The sequence below is a fragment of the Dermacentor silvarum genome, chromosome 7 (genome assembly GCF_013339745.2).
Source record: "Dermacentor silvarum isolate Dsil-2018 chromosome 7, BIME_Dsil_1.4, whole genome shotgun sequence".
NCBI lineage: Eukaryota > Metazoa > Arthropoda > Arachnida > Ixodida > Ixodidae > Dermacentor > Dermacentor silvarum.
This window is the reverse complement of record NC_051160.1, coordinates 96,594,484-96,611,250: the sequence shown is the minus strand read 5'-3', so window position 1 is coordinate 96,611,250 and position 16,767 is coordinate 96,594,484.

The window sequence follows — 16,767 nt, the reverse complement described above, 5'->3', positions numbered from 1 at the left end:
CCTATATTTATGTACACTGCAGGACGAAAGCCTCTCGCAGCAATCTACAATTGTCCCTGTCTTGCGCTAGCTGATTCCAACATGGGCCTGCATACATTCCTCATTTCATCAGCCCACCTTATTTTCAGCCGTCGTCGACAACGCTTTCACTCCCTTGGTACCCTATCTGTAACTGCGCGAGACATTACCCGTTGCGATGTACGCCGTTGTTCCACACGGCTAAGCCTTCTCAGTGTAATAGCTGGAAAACTTCTAAGCATGCATAAAAAAGTATTGGAGATAGTGTGTCTCCTTGACTGACCTTAGGTATCTTCCTTTCGTCCGACGGACCGTTTCCCGAGTTTCGTATGCCGAGAGCTAGAGGATACAGCTACGTCCCCGCAATCCGGCCCAGCGAAGAACTGCTGACGACCAGCCCATTTGTTTCAACTGCGCCTACAATGGTGATGACGCCCGCTATTTCAGTAACTCGTGGCCTCGGCTTCCTTCGCCCTATGCTCATAAACTTAGAAGTTGCTGTTACATTCCTTGGTAACTCATTTGGTTAAAAACAATTAGAGCACGAGGACAGTTGTCTGGGGGGTCTCTTTGGAATGACTGCGTGTGTGCGTGTAGACGGCTCTGTTTTTTACGCTCTAATTTGTTTCACGCTCATAAGCGTTACCCTGAGACCTGATGGGACATGATAGCGCACTTCGAAATAAGCCAGGTAACACAGAATTAACAATCACGAGCGCTGTTGAGCGCTCCTGGTTCGTTATGTGTTACGCCTTTGTTTCGAAGTGCGCTGCTATATTCCATCATGACTAACCGACCACAGCCCACCAGTACCCCTTAATCTCTGAGACCAATCCTGGCCGCTTCCAACCTTACCGCAAGTCACCTCAAGCGAACGGTGATGACGCTCTGACCAAGTAGTACCGTCGTTTACCGTCTGCACCCGGTCACCATTCCCGTTCGCAGTTGTATCTTCACCCGTCAACTCGCGTTCCACTATTCCGCCCCCTCGATTGCCGATTAGACTCCTGCCTCCGGAAAACTGGACGATGCAGCTCCCGGAGATGAAGCTGCAGTTACGACTCGTCCGCAAAGTCCTCCGACTGCACTGCCGACTACCAGCAACTTAATTGACAGTGAGGTGTACGATGAACTAGTAGTTGCTCTCGTTAACACGGGGGCCTTTATACCAGTCATGCAGTCTCAGTTTCGCCGTCGACTTAAGAAGTTCACTAGCGCAACCTATTGGGCTAGTTGGTGCTTGAAGAACTTGAAAAAGGGGGTACCAGCGAATACACAAGGACGCGTACACAATGAAAAGGCGTTAGATGCGTTCGTCCATGTCTAACGCCCTTTTCCTGCGTACGCGCTCTTGTGTATTCGCTGGTACCCCCTTTTTTAAGAAGTTCCTCACACCACCCACATTAACGCTCATCTGAGTCGCTGACAGGGGAACTCTTTGCGTCCTTGGTATGCGCTCCTAACGAATGGGAAGGCAGGAAAGAAGTCAATAGTTGAAAAGCAGAGAGATTAACCAGGTTAAGTGTCCGGTTGGCTACTGTGCACTGTGCACAGAAAATATAAGAAAGCAAGAGAAGACTAAAAAAGGAACGCATCAGTTCGCAGATTCTTTAGTTTTTTTTAATTAGTCAGGTTTCTTTTAAGCATACTAGCGCTTTCAAAGCAGTTCATGCCTAACGTCGGCTGGGACCAGGGACCAATATTTCTGGTTTCCGTAAGGGGACGGTTGTCAATCATGTCCAGCGTGGTGCTCAGGACTTTTCTTTGTGCACTAAAGTGATGACAGTCACACAGAATATGCGCTATCGTCTCTTTGCACCCTAAAACTTCACAATCTGGAGTTGTGGCCGTTCCCAAAAGGTAGGAGCACGCGTTGGTAAAAGTTATTCCAAGCCATAGGCGACAAATGAGAGTTACCTCCCCTGGTGGTAAGCTATGTAGAAGGCGGATCATCAGACCAGGATCCAGGGAACAAAAGCGCTGGAATTTAGAGTGTGCCAAATTCCATTGGGCCAACGTTAGCTCGCGAGCAAGTGCACGGAGCTTTCCCGCTGCGTCTGTTCTTGACATCGAGCTGGCGACGCAATCGGCACTGGTATATATGTGCACATAAAGCGTCTGCGTCTGCTTGCTTGTTTCCAAGGATACCACAATGAATTGGCAACCATTGAAATACGATGGCATGTCCTTTGTCAACTGCCCGAAGGTAAATTTGTTGCGTGTACGCGGCATTACGTCATGGGGTCCACGGCGTAATGCAGAGAGCAAACTCTGAAAGGCGGCCTTGGAATCGCAGAACATGGACCATTTGTGGGGTGTTTCCTGTAGGATCAATTGAATTGCTGCACGCAGAGCTGCAAATTCGACAGCCGTCGTTGCTGTCCAGTGCGATGTTCTCAATTTTATCACTGCAGATTTGGCTTGGACAAATAGGCCCATTCACAGTTGCGACTAGGCGAGGTCGCGCGACCAAGTTAGTCGCAAAGCGACCAGTCGCAAGTAGTCGCAAATGGTAACTTTTCTCGAAATGCGACCGTTTCGGGCCAGTCGCTCACTGCTCGATTTTTCAGTCGCGCGACCGCAGTCGCAGATGCGTAGGAATCAGATGCGGAGGAACAGGACGTCCGTATACGCTGATGCTTATTTTACGCGGCGATGACATTTCAAGCAGACGTGAACGGCATATATCGCTAGACATTTCGGTTTAGCGCCTCGTCGGTCGCATTTGTCAGTGAGAACATCGTTCGTCTTGACTAGCTTTCTGGTTGCCAGTCGCAATCGTTCGCGCGATCTCGCGTAGTCGCAAGTGTGAATGGGCTCATACTGCAGCTGCTGAACTCGAGAGCCTGACCGACCCATCGGTGTAATTATGTAAGCGGACTTGTTGTTGGAGCAATAATGCTGCCTGCTTCAATGCTGCTGACGGCATTTGTGCCTTCTTCTTGATTCCTGGAATGGTAAGGCATACTTGAGGTTAATGCAGAGCCCACAGTGGCAATGAAGGTCATGCTGCTAGGACGTGATTTGATGGTGGCGATGCTCTGTGAGTAGTCTGGAGATGGCTAAAACTCCTATGCGGCCTAGTTGTTGGCAGGCAATATGGTGAAAGGGTATCCTTGTAGCATGTCGAATGTGCATTCTTAGAGCGTCGACTGCAATGTACGTTGATATAGGGTGATCACGTGCGATGACAATTGTGGCTGCTGTGGATGCGCACTTAGGCAGGCGGAAGCACACACGTAGAACTTGGGCTTGTATGGTCTGGATTGTACGAAGGTTCGTTTTACTGGTGCTTCCCAGCCCGTGCAGGAAGACCATAGTATCTTAGGAAGACCATAAATAATGCATAGTACAACTGTAGCATTGTACAGGTGGTGGCATAGACCAACCCGGCTTCTAATCAGAAGGTCGTAAGCTCTAATCCTCTTCCAGTGCACTACATTTTCAGGCATGGGGTGGCGCCTGACACCGGCAAAAAGATAGCCGATAGCTAGTAGGGCTATACTATTCCAGGTGCAACCAAATAAGGAAGGCCCACTAAAGCCGCTTGACTCAGGCTGCTATGATCAGAATTAGTCATCAGCTACTTGATCGGCGGACAAGGGATACTAAGGTACTACTTAGACTTAATGTAGAAAAAGCTTTCGATAATATCCGACATTCTTTCATTCTACGGGTGCTATCGAACTTGAATATGGGGCAGCGGCTTTTCCATTTTGTCAAGGCTTTCCTTATGGGTAGAAGGACATGTCTTAGGTTAGGGGAGCTCAAGTCGGAAGTCGATAAATTAGGTTGCCGTGGTACGGCGCAGGATCCGTACTCTCGCCTATGGTATTCAATCTTGCGTTGTCAAAGTTGGCTAATATACTGGAAACTGTCCAGGGTATTGGCTATACTATCTACGCGGATGACGTTACTATATGGAGTGTCGGTGGTAATGACGAAGAGCTTGAGGCTAGGTTGAAGGAGGTGGTAACACTTACGGAAGAGTATTTGGGTCATATGGGGCTCAAGGGTGCCGCTAAAAAGTCCTAGTTGTTGATCTTCAAATCTAAGAAGCTGGGTTGTCGGCCAGAGGATTGGGTACCGGAAGTTGAGACTTGCATCAGAAGCTATACTAGGCATGGGTCGTTGATACCGCAAGTTGAGGCTATCAGGGTCCTGGGTTTGGTAGTTGAAGAGAATGGATCGAATAACAGAACCATTCAGCATATTACCAAGAAGACGGAGGCGGCCATAAGACTTATCAGAAGGATATCTAATAGGCATAGGGGTTTAGGCGAAGAGGGTGAAATGCGGATAGTTCATGCGTTTATTCTGTGTCATTTCTCGTATGTGGCAGCTATGCTAAATTGGAATAGGGGGGAGAAAGATAAGTTGGAAGGTTTAATTAGAAAAGCTGTCAAGGCGGCGCTGGGTCTGCCTGTCAGTACGTCAAACGACATGTTGTTGCGACTGGATTTGCATAATACTTTAGATAAAATTGCCGAGGCTATGCGTACGGCACAGAGAGAGCAGTTGCTAGGTACATCAGCGGGTAGGTATATCTTAGAGTCAATTGGAGAATCGGTGGCTGTGTCACGCGATGGGGCGTGGCTACACGAGTTGAACGTGAACCTTCGGACCAATATCATGGTTCGTCCGTTTCCACGGAATGTGCGCCCTGTGTGCAATGTAGGCAGTTGGATGGCGAAAGCTAGGGCTTTGTTGCGAGAAGCAAAGGATCAGGAGGAGGAGGAGTCTGCGTTCGTTGACGCGGCATGGATTAATGGGAAAGATGTTTATTCGGTTGTGGTGGTAGATTGAAAAGGGAGCGTTCGAAACACCACTTCCCTTTATACAAAGGATCCGGGGGTTGCTGAGCAGGTGGCTATTGCTTTAGCACTACGTGATTCAGGAAGAGATTTGGTGTTTAGTGACTCGCGATCTGTGATTAAAGCCTTCTCGAGGGGACTTGTTGCGGAACCGGCTTACAGACTGTTGCATGGTAAGGATATCACTTCGCATAGAGTTACTTGGTGTCCGGCACACATGGGGTCAGTGGAGAGAGCCCCGCGTAACCTCAACGAGGTGGCGTACAGGGAGGCACGAGGATTAGTGTGCCGTGCCCCCCCCCCTGATGGGGCTGGATCATCCACTGCCGAGTTCAGGGACCTGATGTTAACTTACAACGAGATCCCCAAGCACTATTACTTAGAGCGCAGGGCATTCCCCCTGCCACATTCTAAATTAAATAGGTCACAGCCGGTTACATTAAGGCTTATGCAGACACGGACGAACCCTAACCCAGTAGTCATGAATAAAATTAATCCGGACTGCCGGGTTTCAGTCTATTGGAGTAAGTGTGGGGGTTTGCTCGATTTAGAACACATGCTCTGGCGCTGCTCGGCGTTGGCTGGTGATGGTTCTCAAGGTGAACGGTGGTGGCAGTGGATGCGGCACAGTGAAGTGCTGGCAGACCAACTCAAGGCTCTCCAGAGGGCCCGTGTGGTGGCAGAGGGGCACGGCCTCTCTGTTCTGACGTGGGAGCGGCCCGCATCAGTCCCAGACTGATTCCCCAGGACCCAAATAAAGTTCTTCATGCAAGGTAGGGATATCACTCCGCATACAGTTACTTCGTTTCCGGCACACATGGGGTCAGTGGAGAAAGCCCCGCGCAACCTCAAGGAGGGGGCGTACAGGGAGTCACGAGGAACCATACTAAGCTTCAACAAAGTCACTCCCTCACCAGAACAGGAATTGTCCTCCTTGGTGCAGTATTCAGCCACTACCTCGTCATGACTCCTACAAAAAAGTTCCAGTGGCTTAGCTCGGCTATGCCAGGATATACGTAGCGTTAGCAAAGGTTCAGCTGATTATTCTTAGCTTTCCTGGTTGTCTAGATTATCAAAGATTAGCTTGATTGTCATGCTTACTGCTGCTCCAATGACACACACGCGGTATACGTATTATGTGGCAGATGTATTCATTCCTCCTACGCTCAACCGCTAATTGCCAGGCAACTACTTCGGGATCCGATGAGTCAAGCTTCTCCATTCTTCTGCGCTGTTGAGCAGCATTTGCGCTCTCCTTCTCCATGGCTATACCACACTGGCAAACGCCAGTCAGAACCGCAGCGGCTCCAGCGCAGTGTCAGACGGCGACTGCACAGCGAGCGCGCGCCGGCGCCAGTGCGTCTACCGCGGCTACGACGTCACTCCTCTAGAATGCGCAGACCGGCGGCGGTGAGTCGCGCGCGGCGGCGGCGGAGTGCGCGAGAGGTGCCGGCTCCGGTGGCTCCGGTGCGCAAGCCGTGTGACATCACTGATCCTTGCGCATGCGCAGCACGGCTCTTGATGTGCCGCGCGAAACGGGCTTGGCTAGGCCAGTGTATAGCTAACGCTACAAAAACTAAGAAACAAAAAAAAATGGGGGCAGCTAGCGCTGGTGGTGCACGGCGGGAGTATACAGCGGAGCTGGTGATCGACCTAGCTTCTTCCAGGTTTTACTGGGCACGGTATTCCGAATCAGCTCGCCACCGACGCGCAGATTCTCGCTCGGCCGCGCGACGTGCTTCAAGATGACCGGATTCTTCTTCGGGTGTCCGAATATTCTTTGGTCTTCCCATGTCAAGGCTACATGTACTCGCCACAGACTTAACGAGAGTTCTGCCGCCGTCACGGCGGCTCCGAGCTTTATCTTCCCGGTGACGCCATGGCCAAGCTGCGCCTCCACACTTTCAGGGGCGTGCCTGGTCGAAGCCTGCCGAGCCGCCGCCAGAGGCGCCGGCTACAGTCACGGACACCGCGCGCGTTCGGCGCGAACACGGGGAAACGCGAGCGGCGTCGGCAGCAGCTCTGGGCGTTGCCTCGTTAGTGCTGCTACAAGTTCTGTCTCTCGCTGTAATTTTCTATTGACCCTTTTTGCGGAGCAGTTTGTTTTAGAGAAACGAGATGGCGCTCACGGCGGTGCGCCATACCTCTCCTCAGAGACCGCGCACGAATACGAAACCATTACCGCTTCTATACCTTGCTTCTGTGCGATCAGCTGTCGGAAATGCAACTGAGTTTTCGCTAACACACTGTGCTCCAATCATGCTAGATTGAATCATGTAAATTGAAGACGTGTGCAGTAGTTGGCTGCAAAAATAGTGACTGCATGGCATGTCTAGGAATAGAATGAATCTGTGTGGCCAAGTTGACGGACCGCTGCTGCATGTGTCCGAACGTGTTACCGGCACTTCGTGATGTATAGCTTTCCTCGAGGATACAGAAATTTGCTCATCCGCCAGCCTTGAATCGCTAACCTTCAAAGAAAGGGCTTCATCCCCGGACCGTCGGCGAGAGTGAGTACCACTCGTTCAACAATGACAAAGGGAGTAGCGCCGCTTCCTGTCATAGTAAGTTTCGCGCACGTTATCTATACACATCTGTCCCAAATGGCAGGAAAACTTACGCCCACTCTATCACCGACGTATCAAGAATAAGTCAATGGGCGAGCACTTGAATATATGCGCACTGTATACGCACAATAAATGACGGACTACACCTATGGCGCACGAATGGTCGAAGCTGAATGTTTCGTGACGGTCAACAAGAGTAAGCGAGTTACTACCCGTAATATATATTTGCTACAAGGTATTACAATATACAAAACAGCTACGTTTCAAGCCTTGTGCGCAGCAAGAACAAATATATCGGAACTGAGCACACCCGCGAGCAATTAGGCAGAAAATAATCAGATAGTGGCCGCACCGAGGAACCTCACTGAGTCAGAAACTGACAAGCCACTGCTTCAAAATATTTGCCGAATAAAGAACAAAGAGCAAAACGCACTAATCCTGACTGAATTCATAATCGGAAAGCTTGGAATACATATTTAGCCCTGCTTTTAGAGCAAGCACCATATACGCTGCTTGCGCCGTTTGGACATAGTTTAATCGGCTCCGAAAGCGCTTTTGCATGCTCTCTCAAGCTGTGATCAAAGCTGCGTGTCGTCCACCTAGTCACCATCTACGATATCTCCGAAAACAGAGGTTTTCTAAGCCGCACCGGCGTCATACACTTCCATTGTAAGCAAGGAGGCAACGGAGGCAGTTGAGGCAAGCAATGGACGCGTCACCACGTGATCAAATATGGCAGCGCCCACGGGATCGCCGCGAAAAGGGTCAATATCTCTCTCCCGAGCATAGCGCGTGCAGCGCGCATGCTCTCCTTCCCTCTCCTTAACGTCCCATGTGAACGCATCATGTGCACGGCAAGGAGAGGCGAAGCACACGCCGCTCCGTGAGGTGGTTGCTAGGCAACGCGCGGTGACGTCATCGCCAGGCACAGTTTTTTGTTCGCACTACGCGGCCTAACCAATAGCTTAAACATCTCCGCTGTTAAAATACATGACCTGGTGCAAGCCAATCACAGCCTGGTAAGGGGAGAGGTTAGGAGAGAGGGACGGATGCCACTCATGCTTTGAAACATCCGGTCAGCCATTTTGAAAAATGACACAGGTCTGGCTTGTTGCGTTGCTTGGCGTTGTTTGACTTGAGTGGTACATACCCAAGAGCGCCAGCGTAGCGAAATTCCGTTTACGATTCAGCTTTCGCAGTGTACGGATTTAGCTCCGCACCTTGCTTATTTCGTGTTTGATGGCATACCACAAAGTCTTCTATGCTCAATATTCTTCAAAATTCCCACTGCGGCGAAGCTCGGATGAGCACACACAGCGTGGCTTTCTGCATTCACTAGGATGGACTAGCGTTCTGACCTACACAAAACAGATAAATGCTGCATGAAGGGTGCTGTTGACTTGCATTTGCGCAGTGCCTTCTGGACAGTGTATCAGACCAACAGGCGGTGCTGAAAGCCGAACATTGAGTTTCGTTATATTTCAAAAAAATTATTTAAAATCGATGGCTTGAATGTGTTTCCTTGTGGATATAATTTTGTAACGCCAGAATGTTATTTCTGCTAATTGGAGTCAACTGGCACAGAGATGTTGTTTCAAAATATTTTAAAGAATATTTCTAGAACACCGGAAGCAAGAGTAGATTGCTCTTCATTTTGAATTTATGTAATGTTTGTCCCATTAAAATCAGATGTTTTCCTATATGTAACACGAACATGCGCACGAACAAGCAGACTTGTTAAGGAGGTCTGAAAAAGCTGCATAACATCTTAAGCAACGTCATCATTGTTTTCGCGTTTGGAAAAATCACAGGTGTTTTTCACGCAGTGTAGGTGCGAAATAAGTCGGCTGAAAAGAAGGTATTGCTTTCTCAACAGAAGCCAGGTGGCATCCAATAATGTTGGAAACGTTGTACCCACACAATGGCAGTGACGCCATGACGCTCGCTATAACATAAGCAGGCCGTACATAGGCTGTGACGTCGAGCTTACCAGTGCTGTTGAAAGGAACAATGGAGAATAATATCATTCTACTGGTTCTAACATAAGGGGCAGAAGCTTGGAGGTTAATAAAGAAGTTCGATATCAAGTTAATGTTGGCGCAAAGAACGCTAAAACGAAAATTGTTAGGCGTAACGTTAAGAGACAGAATATGGCGGGGAGGATCATAGAGCAAACAGGGATAGCCGATATTCTAGCGGACTATACGAGAAAAACTTAGTGCTGGACAGGCCGTGCTGTGCATAGGGCAGATCCACGGTGGATCATTTGATTTACTGAATTGGTACCAAGGGAAGAGAAGCGCAGTCGAGCATGCCAGGAGATCGTGTGGGATGATGAAATTAGTATATTTGCAGGCGCAAGTTGGCACCAGCTAGTGCACGACAGTGGTAGCTGGAGATCGCTGGGCAAGCCTTCCTTCTGCACTGGACAAGAAAATAGGCTGCCACTACTGTTGCTGCTGATGGTGGTGGTGATGATATAGGCGGTGATTTCTCGGCAAACAATCCGGGGATATATACAGAGACTTAGGGCAGCGCCAAAACCTATAGAATGGTTATTTTTTACTCATTTCAAGGACGCTATACTATATTCACAATAACATTTTGGTGGAAACTAAACGAAACAGGTGCAGAAGCAGATGCCGTAGCATGTAAGATGGCTGAATTACGGTCATAATTAACAAGAAAGATTTACTGCCAACAATGTCGATGACGTTCATTAGTGTAGGCGTATCCTGTAACCTCTTTTAAGATTCAAAATATTCCAGATCAATAGTTTTCATGTGAGCTCAGCTGGTATACATTGAGCTAGCCCTTGGAACGAACGCCTCTAAGGATGACATGTCCTCCATGCACTAATGACGCAATTTAATTTTGAGATTACTGCCAGAATGATGTCAGTTTAGACGTTTGAGTGCATAGATGTGTTCCAAAGCTCCATTATAAAATTATCCTGCAATCATTATATAGCGTGAGCCAAATGCTCGGTGTTTACAGCTCCGGGAGAATAAATAAGTTTACCACTGTTTTGTGTCGCAGTGCTTTGAAATTTCATATTTTCGTGCTAATTTACGCCGAAAATTTCAATACCATGTCTGCATGAAGGTCATCAGCGCAATCAGTGTATACAAAATACAGTGAAGAAAACAGAGAGTATCTCAAGTATGTTTATTAAAAACTGCAAATTTTATGCTTCTAAGTGCACACCTCAATATAATTTTGTAGTGCCAAACAAAACTGTCTGCAAAGCTCCTATATTTGCATACAAAAATCCAGAAGTCTGTTCTAGTTTTTAACCCTTTACCTACCGAAGACCAGCAAGAGACGTCGCTAACTTTTGATCGAACTAAAGCCAACAAACACAAGTTCGGCTTTTCTGCACGCGTTTTCTTGGGTATTGGACAGGAGGTGACTCCAAAGAGCACCATGTGTTTATTCTATCAACCAGCTTTCCAAACTTGCGTTGTCGTCCTGTAAAGCGCTGATTGACGAGATCCTTCTTAATACTTTATTCGCTTTTCCTGTTTGATTGTTGGTGCATTAACGAACTTATAATTTCGGGATAGCCGGTTCTGACGTAGCCTACCTTCCGATGTTCCTAAACCTAAACAAACGAAAACAAACAAGAAAGAAAGCCCGACCTTGGCATCATCGCAAAGAATGGCAATCCTAAGCGGCTAACAATGTCACGCCTTGTCACTCGCCACGCCCCCATGAAAATTACGCCAACTGCTAAACGCAAAAGCCTACACCGAGAGGACTTGGTTTGTTCAATATAGTCTTTAGGTGATCGGAAGATAAGCACTCGTAAGAAAGCCACGACCTGCTGCAAAGACCGCTCCGTGGCGATGGTCATTATTCCTTGCTTAGATGTGTATCACAAGGAAGCTAATATTTACAACGGTGGAAGCTAAGTATAGCAGGCGTTAATTATAGTAGTATACCTTTATTTTTTTAGAAGAAGACACTTTTTCTGCTAACATTAGAAATTAGAAGCTCCGCAGTTATCTTTTTGTTAGTATGGCGGTTGCAGCAAACCTTAAGTTTTTTTTTCTTCAGGATACTGTTTCTCAGAACGTTATGAAACAATAATTTTAAGGACGATACTATTGGCTCTTTCATTGCGCCTATGTGTGTGTTAACTATTTCAGTTATTCGGTACACTAGGGTTTCCTTTTTTATCAGAGTGCTTGGCTGTGAGAGCACTAAAATCAGCCATCTGCCGAATGAATGCTGTAACAATGCTTTCGAGTAAATCGCGTCTATGTATTGACGACACAATGATGACGACGGCATGACAACGACGGTATTTTTAGATTGAATGACCACAGCACGATTACGACAAGAAGAAGAACCAGAAAAGACGCAGATGGATAGCCGAAATTGATACGACGACGTTGGAATGAGGATAAATGCGATGATGGTACTGACGTGATGACAATGGTTAAACGGCAAAACGTGACGACGAAGACATGAGTACAGTGGTATGACGACAACGGATTGGCGAAAGTCAGACGTCGTAGTTACAACAATGATGACAGAACGACCGCGACGTCATCCCGACGATGGTATCACAACGAATTCGTCACGACGGATGTATGACGATGATGCCACGCCAACGGCATGACGACAATGAAATGACGACTAATGTGTGATAAACACGGCGTGACGATGAATGTTTAACGAAATCTGTATGACAACCATTGAGTGACGTCGACGGCGTGACGAGAGTCGGATGACGAAGCTGCAGTGACTGACGATGGCATTACCACGATGGCCTTACAGCGACGGTCTGACAATGGAGGTACAATAACGAGTGTATGACGATTAAGATATGACAAAGGTGGTATAACCACGATTGAATGATGACAGTATGATTACAATACGACAAAAACGAAAAAAAATGTTTCCAGTCCATGCTGTGAAGGTCATTGGAAAGCAAAGCTGGAAACGACACCCAGAACGGTTAGCCTCGATACCACGATGTGTGACGGCAGACGGCGCAGAAATGCAGATTTGCGTCGCTCTACCGCGCATTGCAGATCCCGCACACGTTTGCAGCTGAATGTACATCTTCCTGGATCGGTAGATAACGATAAGGTCGCATTCTTGAAGGTGCAGGCTCCAAGTCGCTTGTCTTCCAGAAACGTCAATGAGGTTTGTAAGCCACCACAGGGTATGGTGATCGCGGACTGCTTCAACCGGTATCCGTACAGGTGGCCTGGTAGCTTTCCAAATGTGCAGACAACCTGTAAGCACGCTTTTTCTGTCATTGAGTACTTCGTCTCAGCTGTTGCGCGGCAGCGGCTCCTGCAAGCAGTGACGCATTCGGTGCATTCAGTGACGCCCATTGGGGCAGCTGGGGCAATTTATGGAACGACTGCTGTTGCTTGGCCGCCCAAGTGAAATGCACATCTTCGCATATCCGCCAATCTCAGAATAGAACTCACCAAAGCGCCTATAGTCTTTTCTGTAGTCGGAGAAAACTTGCGTGGGGTCTGTGCGACACCTAGTGACAAACTACGTGGTCGAGTACTCTGAGTAGTGTGAGATGTTCGTCAAATGAGATCGAGAACACGACGATGTTGTCTACCTACACGATGCATGTATGCCAGTTCAATTCGGCGAGGGCGGTGTCGATCATCCACTCAAAGATGGGAGGTGGGGAACAGAGAATGAAGTCGAGAGCTTTGAATTCATAAAGTCCGTCAGGTGTTACAAGCGCTGTTTCATGCTCGTTAAATTCAAATTCCAATACTCTGATTTAGGATCAAATTACGGAAAATATTTTGTACAGATTTTTTTTCTTTTACAAATTCGGTTATGCGCCTTATGCTGTCGTTTCTCCTGTCCCTTTTATTTCGGTGTACTTTAAAGATGTCCTAACGTAAAGGAAAAAAACTTGTCTTGTATATTGCGTCATCATTGCGTTGTCGATGATTGGCAATGGGTAGCAATCGCAATATTACACAACGATAAACTGTGTAAGCTACACAGAAGCGTAGGGTGTTTTCCTTGCTTACTATCGTTCCGGGTGACGTCCGCGCTTTTGTGAACGACTAGACGACGTGATCTGGAAAGATGGCTTTCACCTGTTGCTTAATTGCTTCCCTTCACATTAAAGACTCTAAAAAAGGGTGATGGTAAACAGTACGTACAAACTCGTCCAAATACATACAATGCTTTGCTTTGCAATGCACATGCGGTGGCCTTACATTACGTTGAAAAACAGTCGCAAAATTCACTTACGAAGTCTGCCTGTTGATGTAGCAGGTCAGAGGTGACAGGCATGCGTTGTATTAGGCTTGGTACAGGACATGATTGGGCCGATTGTGATTTCCAACTCGCCAATACTGCTGACATCGAATATTTAGTAAAGGAACACGATTGTCGTGCCTCAAAGTACAGGCCGATATTCACTGCTAAATTTTGAGATCAGGAAGACTGATTATTTCTTTCGTATCTGTGAAAATCATCGGGCTATGGCTTAACTTTTCAACTAACCGTCCCTATACTTCCAGAAAAAATAAGCTACGCGTCACGCTAGGTTCCCAGGCCACTGACACACCTTGTGTGTAATAGTTGTAGAATTATTTAAAGCTCTTCAAACACTAATTTAGAGCGCGTGGCATAGCGCCATAATGTCGCCAGCTGTATAAGCCAATGCGTCCCGTGCAGATTCAGGCAAAACCTCACCGAATAGATCATATCTCCGACAGTAACAGTGTGGTCACTGAAGTGGCGAGAGCTTCTGCTTGGCGAGACTGACGACGGGTACGACAACACGAAAAATCGCCTGAGTTGTGCAACGAAAGCTTCGCTATAAAATTTAGCACTTTCACCTGGACCACTAAGCATTGAAAGTAATCGCAATGATTAGCGTTGCACTAAAGCTGCTCCGACGGTGTTCATTAAATGCGCGAGGGGGGGCAAATTGGCGCGACACAGCACGCGAGGCCTAATTTGCTGTGGTGCAGAAGCAGCACCCTTGCATATTGGGCGTCTTGCAATGCTGGCGTGATGAGAAGCGCCGCCACTGACGTTGCAGGCCTAGTAAGTCAGTGGTGTACGAGATGAATCATCAGCAAAACCGTCAAAACTTCTCGTTTCAACTGTACTTTACGCTCCCCTCAGATCCTTGCCCCGTGTATGCAGACCAGTGTATGTGCCACGGTGTGGTACTGACAATGTTGCTTAGCATCCAGGCTAGTGCTCGTGTGCAGAACGCTGTACGGCATCAGTGGGAGGCAGCACACTGCTGGCTGCGCTTTAGAAGCGATCGAGCAGACCGTGAGAGTGCGTCTTTGCCGCGGCCACATGAGGTATTGCACTATGTCTACGATCATGTGTATACGCTCACCACAGAGGAAAGAGAACAACCATAAGCTGGCATTATGTCAAGCAGCTAGCCTCGGCGAGCCAACTTCCTCTGCCCCACATTTTCTCCCGGGCCTATCTGATATCAGGTCCTGATGTAACTGATAACCAACTGATATAACCATAGCACCGATATACTAACCAGGAACGCAACTATATATATATATATACATATGACTTTCAAACTCCCCGGCCCTGACAAAAAGATGCCCACTCTCAAAAATGCTGGCATAAATAAACGGTCAGTGTTCGTTTCCGACAGCGTTCTCATTGTGACTTTTCTTTTGCACATACCAACTCGCCTATGTTTAGGTACCCTGTCTTTCTTTTCATTTTTATTTCGCCAAAATATTGTTATAGTTCCACATCTTTCTTTCTACATTGCTTTTTCTATCGTGTTCCTTTTTATTTTCACTTTTTATTTCTTTTTCCTTTCCTTCCAAGATCAGTTCTTATTACTCCTCGGAACTGGCTCTGCCCCCTGACTTGTCCCTTACTTTTTCTTTCTCTTCTTGTTTTAAACACCATGTTATTATTTTTTTCAGCAAAAATGAGAATTGTATTTATTAATATCATTTCTTCACGTTCTGCTCATTTTGCAAGGCGTTTGTTTGATCAGGACATCACAGAATTGCTTGCGTGTTTGTCTATCATGCAAAAGTACGCGTAACGAATGCCTTTTCTTATGCCTCTCACTCCCTGACCTCTTGAGACTCGTCCTGGGGAGCGTGTCAAAGATCTGAACAATGCCAATGTAGAGGGGAATGACTCAGCTAATGCGCCGTGAATCACCCCGTTAGCTACGTGAAATGTCTGTTACCTTCGGCTTAATCCCTTCCCTCTTTTTTCTTTCTTCTTCTTTTTTATTGCCCCATTTTGTTTTCTGTTCGTTCTACCCTATTTTTCTGCCGTTTCTTCCTTTTTGCGTTTTTCATTCTCCACATAAGCTTATCAAGAGGCTGTCGCGAGAATTTACTGTATCCCTTGAAAAAGGTCGGTCCACCGACCGAAAATGTTGGGTAAATAAACCAAATATAACCGCGATGCTGTGCTTCTCATCTTTCTAAATACGCTTGACCCATTGAAAAATCCGATCGTATATATAAATCATTGCGTTCCTGGAAATTATTTTGTAGTAAGTACACAATGAAACGAAACACGTTTATTTCGATGTTACGGCAGGGCACTGGCCTATATCAAAAATTAGTCCACTGGCACATAACAGCTCTTTTGTTCGGTTCGTCTAGAGCGTTGCTGCAGCATTGCGCAATCAAACCCTTCCTTGAAATTTTAGCTGAAGTCCTTGCGAAATACTTCATTTGCCGGGATGCTACCTTGAATTCTTAATGTTTCCTTCTTTTAGGCATGCTGGAACTGGCATACATAAATAATACAATAATAATATAGGTGCTCACAGGATTTCCTATTGACTAGAGAAAAACAATGAATTATTGACATCATGAACGTAATCACAAAAACAGGTTGCAGTGCATAGAAAAGTTTTTGATTCAACTCATTTCCCACCATTGAGACTCGCTTGGAAAACGTAATCTCACAAGAAATACATTTTCCTATTCTGCTATATTGTGGTGCTTCTCGAGTATTTTCGGATCACCTAGACTAGCTTCGAATAGCTAAGATTTGACGTCATGAGAAGACAGCTACTTTCCGCATGCAGTAAACGTACTAGTTTCCTAAGCCGCAATATAGAAAAGCTAGCAAAAAGTCAGCGCGAATACGCCTGCCACTGCTACGTAAGGTCTATAAAAGGCACAATTTGTATTTTCTTTCTGAAAAAAATATAGGATAATATTTTGAAACTTAGGATAAAAATCTAGGAACGGATTCCTTGCTATAAAAACACTGACGTGGTCAAATAGATTACGTAGCGCATTCTCTCCTATGCCTTAAGGTCTAGTGCCAGCGAACATTTCTTTTGTTTTTGGTTAAATGCGACGACACCCTGTTGTCCCTGCCTTACAATACAAGCG